At 47.9% G+C, this 12,400-nt stretch overlaps 1 protein-coding gene across 9 annotated transcripts in view; it reads right to left on the bottom strand.

The window, feature by feature from the left end:
* ZNF532 (zinc finger protein 532) overlaps window positions 1-9,676 on the bottom strand; it is a 107,999-nt gene extending 98,323 nt beyond the window's left edge. For 2 of the 9 annotated variants that reach the window (XM_068562792.1, XM_068562789.1), the window contains exons 1-3: window positions 9,400-9,676; window positions 7,735-7,816; window positions 7,541-7,650 (exon numbers count right to left, since the gene is read on the bottom strand). The gene's annotated coding sequence lies outside the window, so the exon portion shown is untranslated. Of the gene's footprint in view, window positions 1-5,675; window positions 5,697-7,540; window positions 7,651-7,734; window positions 7,817-8,157; window positions 8,524-8,725; window positions 8,748-9,399 lie in introns of those variants that run through there. The other 7 variants (XM_068562791.1, XM_068562790.1, XM_068562794.1 and 4 more) reach the window with 7 other exon arrangements.
* Between the last annotated feature and the right edge of the window lie 2,724 nt (window positions 9,677-12,400).

Here is a 12,400-nt window from a genome sequence, read left to right as displayed (position 1 = left end):
ATGAGTACCTATATGAGGGCTTCATTTGAATAATTCAAGCTCTCAGGTTCACATGATGTGAGGACTGTAGGTATGAGCTGGCCTATATATACCATCAAAACACATATGGGAAATTTTGGAAGGCAAAGAGAAAGTAATGATGGCAACAGTCTTAGACCAGGAGGTCTAGAGTGCTGGGTTCTAGTTCCAAATGTGAGATTAATATTAACTACCTTAGAGTCTGTCATACAGAGTGAAGTAAGTCAGAAAGAGAAAAACAAATACAGTATGCTAACACATATATATGGAATCTAAGGGGGAAAAAAAAGGTCATGAAGAACCTAGTGGCAAGACGGGAATAAAGACACAGACCTACTAGAGAATGGACTTGAGGATATGGGGAGGGGGAGGGGTGAGATGTGACAGGATGAGAGAGTGTCATGGACATATATACACTACCAAATGTAAAATAGATAGCTAGTGGGAAGCAGCCGCATAGCACAGGGAGATCAGCTCGGTGCTTTGTGACCACCTAGAGGGGTGGGATAGGGAGGGGGGGAGGGAGGGAGGGAGATGCAAGAGGGAAGAGATATGGGAACATATGTATATGTATAACTGATTCACTTTGTTATAAAGCAGAAACTAACACACCATTGTAAAGCAATTATACTTCAATAAAGATGTTTAAAAAAAAAAAAAAAAATTAACTACCTTCTGAACCACCACCCCCCAGCCCCGGCCGGCACTACCACCAATTTGGGCTCACTGTAGAAAATAAGGAGGTAACCATAAATATTTAATGTATTTCCAGCTTTGTGATTTTTTTTTTTTTTAAACACAGAGCTGGAAATTTTCTAACCTAGAAGTTTTTCAAAAATTCTTACTGCTCAGATACCTAAAGAATTTATTCCTCACAGAAGAAAATTATCAAAATCAATACCCATTACCAGACCCATGAGTCAGCAGGAGTTTGGCTCCCTAAAAGGTAAGGCTGACTTGAGAAGACATTCAAGAACCACACCACCTTGACTTTACCTTTAGGTCTCTATGAATCCTTCAAGATGCTCGGAATCTCTAATTATGTACAGTTGTAGTAATATCTGACTGAAAACAAAACCTGCATTTGGGGGTCCTAATGACCATCAACTAGAGGATACTTGGTTGGGAATACTTGGGATAGCTAAGAAGGCCACTCTGAGTTCATCTAAAAATTACTTATTTCAGGCTCCAGATTTAGATTAAGTAGAATTTGCTCTCCCCCCCTCATTCTAAAACAGGCAGAATTTAGAACTTCCTGTCTGTAGCAGATGATTCAAAGAATTCTTTAAACTGTGTTTCTGTGTTAGAACAAAAGATTTTTCACAACACCACTTTCAGTTTCCTTTGATTTTCTTATCCTTTTCAAAGAATAAATAAAACAAAAACACCTCTTTGTTCCTTCTCCCAATTTGTACCTCACCCTAGTACCCAGAAAAAAACAATTAAGTCTTTCCAACAGGTTATTCCTAGCACTGTCCGTCGTTGGTGTAGATACAGATTCTCCCCTCTCCGTGAGGGCTAAAGTCAGGAAAACCTGCCTAATTACAAAGGCCAGCTACTGTGCCTCCAGCTTCTCCATGACACACGCTCACCTCCACCGTCCTTAAAGGCCACTCCCAACGCAAGCGTCTTTGGTGCCTTCGCTGTTAACCCCCTACCTGTGTCTCTCTAGGCTCCTCCCCCCAAGCACCTTCCATGGTTTCCCCTTGTCCCCAAGGCAGAAGAGCCCAGTGACAAGGGACAGGCTTCAAATTCTGCCTCCACCACCATTTCTTTTTTTTAACATCTTTATTGGAATTGCTTTACAATAGTGTGTTAGTTTCTGCTGTATAACAAAGTGAATCAGCTATACACATACATATATCCCCATATCCCTTCCCTCTTGCATCTCCCTCCCACCATCCCTATCCCACCCCTCTAGGTGTCCACCACCACTTCTGAGCTGGCAGACCTTGGCCAGGATCTTGGCCTGAGTTTCCCAACCTGCACCATGGGGATCATAGCACACAGCTCACCTCATCGTCTTGGTATTAAATGCATGGAAAGGCCACCACAACGGACTGTGCTGTCTGCAGGTGTCAGCTACTAACACGTGGTCTGCCTTTCTGGAAATGTTCTGCCCTCCAACTTTCTGAAACATGCATCTCAAGTTCTTCAGCCCCTACCTCCCCTTCGTTTATGCTTTTTACTATATAAACCATTATCTTATGGGAGCCCGAACTCAAACCTTTTCATACCTTTCTTCTATCATCTCTGTTCTATATTAGTTGCTGCCAGTCTAGACCTCCAGCTCAAACAGACCTGGGAGGCAAAGGACACCCCATGGGCAACACAACCCAAACTTGAACTCACTGTATCAACACCTCCACCTCTCAAATCATTTCTGCCTCCTGAATTCAGAATCTGAGAGACAGGAGTAACCCGTGGCAAGTAACCTCAGAGACCATCCTCTGCTCCGCCCCCTCCATCGTGCCGCATTCTAATCGGGGACCAGCACACACACACACACCTGCCCCTGACGCAGTCACCACCTACCACTCCCTCCCCACGCCAACGCCTCCGACGGAGCCCTCCTCCTCTCTCCTGCACTGCTGGGGTGGGGCCTCCCCTCAGACCTCCCTGCCTCCAGCATGAAAAGTCCTCATTCCATCCTCGTGGTGCTGGCCCAGGACCTCTGTCATTAAACGTCTTTCTGCCTCTGCTGTCTACACAGGGAAGCCCACGCTGGAATGGACGATATAAAACGACCTTCAGAAGCCTGGCCCTTGTCAGCCTCGTGGCTTCCTCCTGCTCTCCCCTGCCCACCGCACTCTCCCACCCCCACCTGCGGCACCAAGCTCTCCCAGGGCCTGTCCACGCGCTGCTCCGTCGGGCTCTCACGCTCTCCCCCCAAGTCTCTGCCTGCCTTACAGGTTCTTACTGGTTTTCCTCGGTCTGGCTCAGCAGCCACCTCTTGCAGGGCTCCTCCCTCCACGCTTGGCACTAGGTGGCCTATTCACATTCCTGTCATAGCATCTGTAGGCTACTTCCCACTAGGTTTTCCTCTCCGGATTCCTTCTCCCTCGGTCCTCCCAGTGCCTAGCACAATGTCCGGTGCTTAGTAAACACGCAGTATCTGCTAAATGGATGAATAATCCCCAAATTAACAATGATTCCCACTTCCCGGGCTTCCCTCCCTCCCTCTACACATCACCATAACCTCTGTCTACTTGTTCTTCCTGATCCTGAACGCTATTTTATCCTCTAAAAAAAAACCAATCTGCTTCCAAAATCTCCCTAATTTCATTGCTTTGATATTGCTTAAATACTTTCACTTCTTTAAAAGACACAAAAGCTGAATAACTTCAAATATTAAAATAACACCAATATTTTGACAGTCAATAAATCACACAAATTATCATTAATGATAAGTTCTTTCTGCAGCTAAGATTTCAACAGAGATCTTTCGTACCCCTTTCCAAAATTTCCATTCTATTATTGGTTGGTGTTTTATGGAACCTGAAGACAAATGTGAAAATTAAACTGCCAAATGCTTCTGAGGAGATTAGGAATAACTGCTGAAGGAAATAAAGGATATTTTACCACTTGCAGGTTCTTGTTTCCACTTTCGGCTAATTCCGATTAGTTCTGGGTTATAAAGCCTGTCATCCCGTTAGTGAGTGGTCTATTATCATGAACATCTCTCATGTGTCTTCAGATAACATTTGCTATGAGAAATTTACTTGGGAAGTCTTAACTGCAGCTGACAAGGCTAGATCTTTTTTGTGAGCTATGACCAGCTGAATTTACTTTCATTCTAACTTCTAATTCTTATCTACTTACCATATGACCCAGCCATCCCACTCCTAAGTCCTTACCAAAAACTTATGTTCAGACAAAAACCTGTATGCAAATGTTTAGAGCAGCTTTATTCCCAATCACCAAAAACTGGAAATAACCCTAATGTCTTTCAACGGGAGAACAGAGAAACAAACCGTGGTACATCCATAGAGTGGTCTACACAACTCGGCAATAAAAAAAAGAACCAGGTATGGATACAGAAAACAATATGGATGCCTTTCAAATGCACTTTGTAAGTCAAAGAAGCCATTTGTATGGCATTCTGGAAAAGACCAAATATAAGGACAGAACAAATCGCTGGCTGCCGGTGGCGGGGGGGGGGGGGGTGGGGGGGGTGGGGGGGGTGGGGGGGGTGGTTGGAGTGGAGAGAAGAGTCTGACTACAAAGGGACAGCAGGAGGAAAGTTTTTCAGGCAAGGGAACTACTCCCTATGGGTAGTGGTGGCGCGTACACAGCACTACACGCTTGTCAAAACCCATAAAACCGTGGGTTTTACTGTATGTAAATTTAAAAGTAAAAAAAAGTTAATTATTTAACCATGACATAGTTAAAGATTATACGCCAAATACAGGCATACCTCCTTTGCGCTTTGCTTTACTGCACTTCAGAGATACTGTGCTTTTTTTTACAAATTGAAGGTCTGTGGCAACTGTGCATTGTCAGGTGATAGTTAACATTTTTTTCAGCAATAAAGTATTTTTTAATAAAGATACGTACATTGTTTTTCTAGATATGCTACTGCACACTTATTACAGTATAGTGTAAACATAACTTTTATATGTACCAAGAAACCAAAAAATTCAAGTGACTTGCTTTATTGCGATAATCACTTTCTTGTGGTGGTCTGGAACCCAGACCCACAGTATCTCTGAGGTACTGCCTGTATAATTAACACAAAGGTGTGGATTTCCTTGACGTTAAGCAGTGGCTGTTGTTATTATTTTGTTGCTACTGTATTGCATTGATGAGGAAGAAATGTTAGGGGGACGGGGTGGGGGGCAACCCCAAGTCTTTCCCCCGCTCCCCGTGCTGGCAACCTTTGCGAGGTTCCACAGGAGGGCAACCTCCACTCCAGCTGTGAACAGCTAAATGGAGTTCCACCAAGGATATGGGAAAGGTTATTCAAAACCAACAGGAGACAGACGGTACCCCACAGCACAGCCCAAGAAAGCATTTCAAGGGAAGAAATACAGGCGGGGGGAGACTACAAATCCTGAAGTTCTAACTCATCCTAGTCAAAGGTATCAGCAGAAAATTCCATCCACGTGTTGGCTGCAGCATTCCTAGACCCTCCTTTAGAAAGGAGTCAAGGTGGGAGGTGGGTGGGGAATCTCTTTGTGAGAAAAGACAGCAAAAGAGAGAGAGAGAGAGAGAGCGAGCAAGAGTTCTCCTAAACCAGGAGGCTGAGAGTTCTAAAAACCCTGGATCCAACGTTCTTTAACATGGAAAAAGTGATGCTAAGTAGGCAAATGATAAAAACAAGCAAAGGTTCACCACCCAGTGACTCTTTCTTTCCAGTGGACCCTCCTCAGCCAAACCCACACATTCTTCCTCCAGAGGGGATGGCCCGCCTGTCGTCCTTGGAGACTGCCCCAGGCAATCCCGAGCAGGCGCTGGGCTCCGGGCTCCGGGCTCCTGGAGCGGCCCCGGCGCCAAGGGTGGGTGCCACCCTACTCCCACCTGGCTCTTCTGGGCAAGAGGATACTGCGGCTTCTCCGCACTCACATTCCCGAGCCCAGAAAACTCTGTTCCTCTCCGGGAGACCTGGGCCTGCCACATCCTCAGAGCCCAGCATGAGATCGCCACCTGAGACAAACCTCCAGCCAAGATGGGCTCCTGATTGCAGCCCTGGAGAACCAGCTCTCCGACCTGCAACAGCTCTTTGCAGCTGGAAAGTGGAAAGACGGGCCTGCGTGCAAAGCAAATGCTATTTTCCAGGCGCCTTCTGGGGGGAGGGGGAGTAACAAATCTAAAAACCACAGAGAGTAAACCAGAATGTTCTGGGACACGCCACGCCTCACAAAAAGGGCTTTTAAACATCCTATCAAGAAACAAGTCACTGCAGGGGGTTAGCTGTCAAAGTTAAATAAAAATCACTGACTTTCTAAAGATAGGAGTGAAGGACTCAATTATAAAACAGCTTATTGTAGTATTAAGCTAATTAAGGTTTATCACATTAGCCATCTGAGTTTTAGTTGGCACCAGAAAAGCAGGAACAGCATATCATGCAACGTGGATTGGGATATGCTTTGCAAGCAGATTTCTGCCACATTCAGACACAGAACCTCTGGCAGTCAAAAATGTTGTAGAATTGAAAACCAATTTTCGCACAGTGATTTGTCAAGAATTTTGTTCCATCACATGAGCTATTTACTGGCCTCTCAGTCCGAGATTACATTTATCTCTATTAAATACCGCACAAAGTATTCTGAGCTAACCATGCCCTGTTGTTTCTCTTTTGCCAGTTTTACCACACGCCGGATGCTCTGAAATCATATGAAAAAAATTTCAACAATAAAACCCTTGCATACTTGACACCCTTCACTGCAGATATTCTGCCCAACTGCCAGCACACAACCCATTCTAAGACCCTCGGCACTTCTGAAAAGACTGTTCTGCTGAATGCAAAGAGGAACAAAATACCCTCCACAGAGTAGGGGAGAAATTTGTTTTCAATCGTGTCTTCTATGGGCTCCTCTTGACTGTACTTTTACCAAACCAGAAGACAGAACTAGTTCTATCCGTTGTTGCGATCATCTTGGATTTGATTCTGGAACTGCTGGTTTCCTGTTTGGGGAAGTTGCAGCTCTTTTCACGAGGAACCCCAAGGCGAAATGTTTCGTATTCCCCTGTGAGGTCTCACTGCCTTTGTTCTTTACTTTGCTACCACTGATCACTGCTGCTTCTCTCTTCTCCTCTAAAACCTCTTTTGGTTTTGGAGAATGCATAAAAATGCCAGCTCAAGTCAAACTGTCATCCTTTAAGGCACTGGACATTTTCTACCATCCACTGCTGTAAAGCTCTGAGTTAACAGGCATCTTTGCACAGAGGAAGCCAGACTACCCAGTCTCCTCCTGGCATTGCATTAAGTATTCCATATTAAAACGTATGCCACAAATAATCCAATGGCAAACTCACGGTCAACACCCCACCCCCGCCCAAATCAATAAAAGCCATTCCACCACTTGACTTGGAGTGAAAAGCCTTTCAGGTTAACACACAGAGCAAGGTAAAAAGAAAGGTGATGAATGAACAAAAGGCAAATCTACCTTCAGGCTCCTCAAATCCCAAAAAGGTGGCTAGGCTGCCTGGATTTGGCAAAGTCCTTCCATTTTCCTGTAATCATCGGGAAAATGCTACATGTGTACTGCTTTAGTCTTATGCAAAACAGTGCATTCCCCACAAGGCCCTGACGCCTACCATTCTCTTAAACTTGTTTTTCAGGCCTGCCTCTTCTAAATGACCAGCCACATGCGATTTAATGAAGTCATTCTGATTTCGCCTTGATAGCAACACTATCATAAAGTCACTCTAATCCCATTAAACTTGGCTGACGTCAAGAGTATTTCTTCTCCACTCTCCACCCAATATTATCTCCAGGGTACCAATGCACTGTCAATCTGTGTCTGAACAGATCTTCAAATAAATACTTAAATTCATGCTCAAAATTATCATATCTCACCTTGTGAACCTTGACCTTTTGGAAAGACTTTGGACCAATGTTCAGTTACTGTCACACGGTTGCATTCTCTGCAAATATGAAAGGGTTAAAAGCAGCCCCAGTCAACAGGCCTACAAGGAAAAAAAAGACAGCATGTATGCCTTACAGCATCACTGGAACGCATTTATGCTCATTTCCTAGAACAATATTGTTACCTTTTGGCCTTCATAATAGTCAGAAGTATCCCCAAAACCCTTTAGTAGCTTCTAAAAGGAAAAGCACAAAACAGAACATACCCTGCAAGAGAAAAAAAGCATGCAAAGTAGCATTCTCCAGCAACAAACAAACTATCATTACAAATCCATCAGTTCATTTTGGTTTTGTTTTGTTAAAAACGTAGAGAAGGAGAGAGAGAGAGAGAGTGAGAGAGAGAGAGAGAGACTGCAGAAACCAAGTGTCCCCACCCTAGCAAGGCACATTTTTTTCTTTAATAAGGGTCATAAATCTCAGCTCCTTGTCCATCCCTTAAGCAAAAGAAAAAGGCAGGAAAAGCCCAAGTAATCTCAGACCTTGCAAACCTGCACATTTTTCCCCATCTTCTCTACACAGAATCTTCTAGGGCTCCATTAGTCACGTACCAGTGCTGTGTGGTGTCTAAGTGTGCATTCACATACTGTGTTGGGATGGTCCCTTCCTGCAAGCTCCTCTGCTTTTGGCTGCCATGAAGGGAGGAAGCTGCTATCCCACTGTAGTAGCTCAGTGACTGCATTGTGCTCAGGAGCTGATCTGCCTCAAACCAGTTTCAACCGGTTCTGGTCACCCTACATAAAAAAGCTATGGCAACCCTCGCTGAGTTGCCAACAAGTCCCTGAAAATCATCAGCACAGGGAGGATCTCCCTGGGGGTGGCTGCTCCCTCTTAGGTCTTGGTGAGGACGGGAAGGTCATCGTGGGTCCCCTCCACCGCCGCACGAGCACACAGCCCTGGAAAGGCTCCCCTCACGAGCACCCCAGAGCCCCTCGGGCCCATCCCCCCTCCCGTCCACCCCAAAGCCCACCGCAGACACTGCTGCCCCTCCTTCTCCTTCCCCCACTTACCTCCCACAACCTGGCTCAGATCTTTGTGTACGTGTGTGTCAGTGTGTGTGCTCTGGGTTGGTGGCTGACAAAGAGCCCCCAGGAAAGCGATCTATGTGTGTCTGCTCACCCTGGCTGCGTCGGCGGCAGGGGCCGGCCTCGGCCTCCTAGCAGAGTGCTGCGGGCTCGTTGACCAGGCTCCTCTCTGCCTGTCACCCCCCCACCCAGCCCCCTCCTCCCGTTCCTCTCCTCTCTCTCGCAGCCCTGTCACCACCACCAGCAGCCCCCCAGTCTCCTCCTCCTCCTCCTCCGACCTTCTCTTCTTTCAAGCACCTGGGGGGAGTAGTCCAAATCCCTTCACCTCGGGCAAGAAGTCTAGGGCTGCCCGGGGTGGAGGCGGGGGGCGGACTCGGGGCCAGTGGGACAGAGGGGCACAGAGGCCTTTTAAAAAATCCGCTGCGCAGCGCCAGCGCCGGAGGGGGGAGGAGGCGAGCGGCGGCGCTCACGTGGCCCCCCTCTCGGAACCTGCGGGGCCTAGCCAGACCGGCTGGTCCTCGGCCCCCCCAAGGAGGCCGGCGGGCCGCGAAGGCCGGCCGTCCCCAAGGCCTGGGTGGGACAGGCCGCGGCCGTCAGGCCCAGGGGCCGGAGCCTCACGCGCCGGCCCCGACCGCAGGGCCGGGCACGAGGGGCCCGCGCCCCCGCCCCTCGCCGGAGCCCGCCCGCGCCGCTTCCTCCGCGGCCCTGCACCCCTCACTCGGCCCGGCCGCCCCCTCGCCGCCCCCCGCGCCCCGGGCGCACACCCACCCCCTGCCCGGGGTTGGCCTTCGCAGCGGTCAAGCCCGGGCGTCTGGGCCGCAGCTCGGATGACCTTTGTTCAGCGCGGCGCCGCCGGCGGCTGCTGTAGCTGCTGCTGCTGCTGTCGTCGTAGCGGCGGCGGCGGCGGCGGCGGCGGCGGCTTCCATGTTACGGGCGTGTCAGCCGCATTCCCGCTGCCGGGGTCGGGGTGTGCGTGTGCGGCGAAGGGGCCTCGCCGGCGGTGCCGCCGCCGATGCTGCCGATGCCGCCGCCGGCGCCGCCCGGGCCGCCCCGCTGCCGCCGCCGCCGCCGCCGCCGCCGCCGCCGCGGCCTTGCGGTGCGCCCGGCCCGGGCCCCGCGCCTCCCCGGGCGCCGCGCTCTAGGCCGCACGGCGGCGGCGGCGGCGGCGGCGGCGGCCCGCCACGCCGGGGCCTACGATCGGGGTGCGGGCCCGGGCGGCGGCGGCGACACCGGCGGCTCGGCCCGAGCGGCGAGCGAACAAAAGGGAGCGCGGGAGAGGGGGAGGGGGCGGCCGGTGGGGGAAGGGAGGATCGGGGAGAAGGAGGCGAGACGCGAAGCCCCGCAGCCCGCGGGCGCGGACGCTCGGCCGGTGCCGACTCGGCGGAGGGAAGGCGAGCCGCGCGGACCTGCCAAGTCTCGCCCATATGCGGCCGCCGCATCGCGGCTTCGCCCCGGAGAGCGGGGTGGTGGTGATGGTGGTGCTGAGGGCCTGCTGCTTTTTCCAGCGGCATTGCAGGCTCTCACCCAGTCCTTTTCATGGCCCCAAGCCGCAACTTACTCGAGTGGAAGGAAGCAAGGCCTCGCCAAAGATGGTTGCAAAAGACCGCGAGCCTCTACCCAGGATCTTGAAGCCAAGGTGGTGTTTTGTTATCCTCGTAATGGTGGCCAATAAGTCAGAAGAGAGCACGCTATCTTCAGATGCATTAAATCTGGAATTCTCCTTGGAGGTGGAAGAAGGGGCTCTTTTCTGGGTAGTTAGTGGTTTGGAGCCCTTTTCGCCTTAAACTGAGCCACAAAAGAATGGAAGACACCCCCTGGGGTGGGGAGAAAGCCCTGGTGTAAAAGACACACGTTTTGCTTTCGGAGAAAAAGCCACTGGGGCCAGATTGAAACATGGCATGTTCAGTTCATGTAGCTTTTTTTTTTTTTTTTAAGGGGGGAATGATATTGAGTAAACAAGATGTAATAGCTAGATCTTTAAATTCACGAAGGGAGATGTGTACAAATGTAACAAGCACATATTGTACATACAGCAGGTGGTCACAGACTCCAGAACACACACACACAAAAGATACATACATAAACCCCGTAAAGACCACAAAGGTGTATAACCGTTACCACGTCCGAGATGGAGATAATATATTAGCACCAGATCAGGTATGCTGTTATAAAGCCTTGCGTGCTGGTTCGTACAAGGTTCACAGACGTGCACTCGGTTGAAAGGTTTTTTAAAAAACGAGGAACCCCCAAATCAAGCGAATTGTGCTTACCCTAAAATGGGACAAAATGGAAGGATCTGAAAACAATGTCACCAACACCTCTGAAAAAGGCTCACTCCTGTTTGATCGGACTCTGAAGATACTGACATTACTCGAGGAGCCGTGAAGACTCCCAGCACAGGAAGAGTTTCTGTGCTTTATTTTAAATTAGATTAATTGGTTAATATTTGCAAAGTGTGCTGCAAGGTTTTCTTTTGTTAGTTTTTTTTTGGGGGGGGGTTGTTGTGTTTTTTTGTTTTGTTTTGTTTTGTTATCTCTGTGCCTCTGCTTTGCATTAACTTCCATCGAGGAAGCCATTGTTCTCTGTTATGGGGTCATTGTCTGATGTAAATTGGAAGAAGCATTTTTGCTATTTAAGACTTTTCATGTAAATGAACTGAATGTTTCACGGAAGAGTTGTTGGTCTTTAATTTCAAACAGCAAATTGTTGGGAGTTGCACCTAAATTGGGACACATATTTACACGTGTTTAGAAACAGCTATGTAATCTGCAAATTTTGCCAGCCACCGGATCACATTTATCAATGTTACAAAATGGTGAAATTGAAACTCTTCTTCTTTTAGCCTGAAAACGGTGCCAGTACTCTGTGGGTTGAGTTTCAACTTTACCTGGGCTTGATTTCATTTGAAAGGAGGCCTTTTTTTTCTTCTCCCGAAGGTGGGCCTTTATTAATATGCATGTAAAAACATTACGTGCATTGGAAAGGATACAAGGCCTTGCTTATCTGAAATCTTGATCCACTACACATATTATGATGTATGGAATTTCATAATGTCCACACCATAGTAAATCCTAGCTTTCCTAGATTTAGAATCTTTGTTTACTTAGAATACCTTCTTACCCCTCCCCCAATTCCCTTCTCCTAAGAGTTGAAAGCACAGCACAAAGTGTTTGAATGGTTTCAAGAATTGTACTTCCAAAACTCAAGTCTGGATTGCTTATCGTAGAGAGCCTTCGGTTGTAGAACCACCTCACATGGCTTCAGAATGTCATATACTTTTTGAGCAGAGCTTTTTACAAAGCCCAGTATTTTGGTCAAGCCTCGGAAATTAGTTTGAAAGCACAATTCATCATTTGCACAAACAGCAACAGATAACATTGCATCTGCTTTTTAAAAACCTTAACCAACCAGAAGTAAAAGATAATAACTTCTTGCAAATTATCTCAGTTCTATTTTTACAAAGAGGATTTCAGAGAAATCCCTTTGCCAGGTAGATCCGTAGTGAAAAGCAAAGCACCCATCTTTATTCTATGAAATCACTGAATTTCACAGCAGAAAAAAACAATTTTTAGTGTAAGTTTAAAAAAAAATAAATAGCACTACCCCTCTTCCAAAAAATTAATATAAAGGTTCATTCTATTATTGTGCATATGTAAGGCTATCTTGGGCACCACTCTGCTTTGGGCAACAATAGAAGTAAAGAATGAAATAAACTATTATTTGACTGCTGTAGATAAGAAGGGGCAGAACAAAGAAATCATATTATTCT

This window comes from Eschrichtius robustus, chromosome 14, assembly GCF_028021215.1.
Source record: "Eschrichtius robustus isolate mEscRob2 chromosome 14, mEscRob2.pri, whole genome shotgun sequence".
In the NCBI taxonomy this organism is placed as follows: Eukaryota; Metazoa; Chordata; class Mammalia; order Artiodactyla; family Eschrichtiidae; genus Eschrichtius; species Eschrichtius robustus.
This window is presented reverse-complemented; position numbering and strand designations above follow the sequence as displayed.